A 4,777-nucleotide genomic window follows, 5' to 3' on the forward strand; every position below is an offset into this window, starting at 1 on the left:
TCAACTAGAAGAATTGAAAAAGAAAGAAGAATAATGAAAATGTATGCATACCTTGAGCTAGAAAGATTATCAATTAAAATGGGTTGTCACGAATGCCAGTGGCGGAGCCTAAGATTGAGCAGCTAAGAGTGGGAGCCTTAGATTAGATCGGTTTGGTGGTGGACGGTGGGCGATGGCTAGAGAAAGAGAACGAGAGAGACGAACGAGACAGAGACAGAGACAGAGACAGAGACGAGAGAGAGAGAAACAAAAACGAAAGCTTCTTTCTTTTTCTTTTGGTTCTTTTTTTTTTTTTTTTGGTTTATTCTTTGGTTATTCTTTTGGTTCTTTTATTAAATTAAAAAATATATATATATTAGGGGAGGGGCAGCCCGGGCACGTGCCAGGGCATGTCGGGCGGCATCTCCGCCACTGACGAATGCTGTATATCGCCTTTTAATTTCAAGTGCGGACTAGCCGCCTATTCCCATTGGCTTTCAAGCGTTTTATTTTAGTACCCAGCCGAGAGAAGGCGAAAAAGCAGATAATAAAGAAAGCTTGCGAAACTGAGTAGGGGGACAACGCTATAGCATTATCCTTTTTCCACTAAATATCTCAAAGGGAGAGACAATAGAACCCTAATTTTGCGTTTTCTGTTGTTTAGAAAAAGTTATGATACTACTCTATTAATTAATTGATAAAATATTTATTATAAAAAGATTACAAAAATATTTAAGATACTAGAGTTAAAATAGGTTGGGCTACCGGGCTTGTCAACTAGCCCTGTATTTTAAGACGGGCCAGACCTCAACAAAACAAAGGAAAAAATAATTGATGTTTTCTCTCCCGACCCCCGTCTTTTTTTTCTACATCTTGAATTTTCGTTTTTTGCCCTTGGGGTACTTCAGTTTGTACGAATCGAATTTTTTTGTCATGCTAACGAGTAAACGACCACTCGTTGGAAAACTTATAGTGTCAAGATTACAAATATAATTTTTGTTTTGAGGGTTAACTATCCAATTGGTTCAGTTTCACCAAATAATCGGTACTGGTACAGAAACAAAGCAGAAACTTTTCTCAAACATTTTAGGTAGATTTTCTCATACTATACTTAATGAAATTTAACAATTCCGGTGTTAATCCTGTAGTAAATTTTGTCTTCTTTACACTAGATTAAAATCATTAGCATACGACTTATATTCAGAGATATATGCTAAATTTACCATAGGTAGCTCTACACGAATTTTCACATAAATCTTTTTTCTTATCTTAACACTTATGGTATTTCGGTTTATATAAACCAATTTTTTTTCCATGCTAAATTTCGGTTTGTAGAAACCGAAATAAGTTTGCCAAATTTTTTCAAAATACGAGGGGCAAAATTGTATTTTAGGGGCGGGAGAGAAAACGTCAAAATAATCGGGGTTTTCTAGGTCAGTCTATCAACCTCTATTTTTCATGGGTCGTATTGGGCTAGCTCACCGGGTTTGCAGGTTAGCCCCCTAAAAACTATAAGAATTAGTTTTTGGGTGAAATAAAAATTAAAAAAAAAAAAGTTTCATTTAGGCTTATGAATATTATAAAGGAAATCCCAAAAACAAGGAATCTAAACTTAGTGACTCTCTAAAATGCAAAAGAAATGTCAAAAAACAAGTAACATCAACACATCGAGCAGAAACGCAACTCAGCAACTTCCTCCTCTAGGGTTTTTGAAATCGGCGAATAACAGATTTATTCCAGTGATACAAACGAAGCCTACGAGATAGACTTTCACTTCTTCAGATAGAGGCACGTTGTATCATTTGTTCTTGCTGGTTTTCTCATGCTTACATGTTATATCTCCCTTCATGGTGTGGAGTATGTGTTCTTAAAGTTTTGGATGTGTTTAGTTAACTTGATTTCCTTGACGATATAATATTCCTTTAGTTCTAACAATCAAGTGTTCAAGAGAAGAGAAGTTACCTAAATTATAAATTTAAATGTTATGTATTTTGAATTGTTATGTTGAAAATTTAGTTTGTGATGTAAGCTTGAACTTTATTAGTTTTGACGACGCACTTTGTGATATTTCTTATCTCTCATAAAATCATGACACCTATTTTTTTTATGGATACTAATTTGTGTAATATGTACTAGCGGGCCAGACAGGCGCGTTCCGCGCCTGCCTGTGTCTAACTTATGTTCAAAAGAAAAACTCTTATGTTATGAAATTAAAAATCAGAGATTAATAAAGTTTTGTAATTAAAAAATGTACCTTATTTAAATTTCTGCAAGAATTGTGATAGTTGGAAAACCTTAATAAGAAAGAACTATTGTGTTATTTGAATTTAAAATGAAGGGTAATTTGAACAATATAAAAAATTCAGCCCAAACTCACATATCCATTTTATATATTGTTATAGATGTAGTTTTATTATCCATTGAATCTCTTTTTATAAAATTAAAAAATATGAAAATTAATCGGGTCAGGCCATTGGGCCATGCAGCCCTTTGCAAATCGGGTCAGACCTAAGTTAGCAACCCACAAAGCTTAACGTGTCAATCCACTTAAGCCCTTTTATATGTCCCTCCTCTGGGCCAAACCCTTTGACAGCTAAAAAAATACACAAGGGTATTAATTTAGAAAGAGATAAATTACAAATGAAGTTTTTAGGAAACCAACTAGTTTAAAGACATGTGCATTCGCACGGGTCATTGACTTTTATTTGATATTTAGGTTTGTCATTATATTATGGTAGAAAAATTATTTAGAATAGAATAAAATTTGTTATATAATATTGTTAAAATATAAGTGAAACTATTATGCTATTTTTTTGGTAAAACTTACTAACTGAGTATTTGATTATAATTATTAATGATAAATTATTCAATTTTTTATATGTATTTGTCACAAATATTGTACCGTGTATATTTTTTTAATAAAAATTAGAAATTTGATTAGGAATATTTAGGATAATTTAGTAAATTTGATAGTAATTAACTTTAGTGTATTATTATATTATTATTATTATTATTAATGGTTAATAGTATATTGTTTATGTTTCTATTTATATATTCGTTATGCATATTCATATTATTGTTTCTATAATTTTTGTATTGACTATTTTATTTTATTTTTTCTTTTAATAGATTATTGAGTTGATCGTATTAATTTGTTTTGTTTTTATTTTTAAGCACATAATTTTTTTTTGTATTTATTTTATATTATTTATATATATATATATATATATATATATATATATATATATATATATATATTTATATATTTTTATTAGTGAAATGACAATGAATGCTATAAAACTTGCAACGTGATTAACCGTAACAAGGATACTTTAGTAACTTTGGTAGTAATCGATTTTAATATATTAGTAATAATAATAGATTATGAAAAACTAGCGGCCAGTGTCTATCATGCAAACTTAAAAAAACATATGTTATGTTATGGTGAGTTTATTAATAAAAGATTTTTATTCATTGCTCAAAAAAACTAATCAAGGTATTGTTGGTATTATCAAAAGTTCACAATGTTTTTGCATCTCTTTATATTTAAGTATATATAGGTATAGATACATATGATTTAGTTTACTTGAATAAGAAGCAAGACTTAGAAGAAACTACACATAAAATAGCAACAATTGAAAAGAAAAAGAAAAAAAAAAAACAAAACTGCACAACATGCATCGTGCCATGATGAGAAACAATATTTGAAGCAAATCTACAACTTGCATCGTGCCACGATGAAGACTTGTTGAAGGATCATGCCATGATGGCACAGATCGTTGCAGGATGAGGCGATTTCAAATGTGTGAATTTCACTATAAATAGAGGTCTAGGCAAAAGGATGACTTTGTGGTGGGTGGGTGTCGAACCGTTGACCTCTTGGTTCCTAAATCATATCATCATCATATAATAAAAGAAAAACAGAAAATAATAAATTAAAAAAAAAAAAAAAAAAGCAGAGCAAGCAATTTCAAAGTTACACGCATACTACCATTTTGGTTTCCCGCACTAATTTAGCACCCTCCCAATCTCAAACCCCACGATCTTCAATACACAAAAATTGAATCCAAACCCTAGAAACAAAATCAGAGAAGTTGTTTCCCAGATTAATCGTTCAACTCGTCTTCTCCAATCACACTCGTCAATCCTAATATCCAAACCCTAGAAACAAAATCAGAGAATTTAACCGTTAGTAGTCGTACTCGTTCGTCGCCGTGCTTTCACAACTCAAACTGCCGTCATTTTGTCAAAGCTTACAATTGAAATTTGCAAAATTGATTTAATTTATAAGATAAAGTTTGTTTTGGGTGTTGGGTAATCACCTGTTATTTTTTCAACTGTAGTGGTGTGTTTACAATTTTGATTTTTAGCGGAAGATATTAAATTTGTGATTTTCAATTGCACTTATTTTTTTAGTTCATTGTTTCATATCTACTCTGATTTTCAATTGCTATAGAAGCTTATTCCACTTCTTACACCAAAATAGTATGACAGAACACTTAAAGTGACTCATTAAATTTGACTTCTTATTTTTAGTTCATCAGTTCATTATTTCTTAGGTGTGCTTTTGTTGCCTGACTTTGAATTGTGATGCAGAACACTCAAAAAGTGACTCATTAAATTTGACTTATCAGCCATTTTGCTTAAATTTATGATTGGAGTGACTGAGATCCATATTAATAATTATAAGTTATATATCTTATCTATCCAACTATGGATTTTAGTAGTGAAGAACTTATGGATTTTAGTACTATTAACTATCACTATCTTATCTAGCCCATTTGGTATAGTGAAGATT

The sequence above is a fragment of the Trifolium pratense genome, linkage group LG2 (assembly GCF_020283565.1).
Source record: "Trifolium pratense cultivar HEN17-A07 linkage group LG2, ARS_RC_1.1, whole genome shotgun sequence".
NCBI classification, from domain to species: domain Eukaryota; kingdom Viridiplantae; phylum Streptophyta; class Magnoliopsida; order Fabales; family Fabaceae; genus Trifolium; species Trifolium pratense.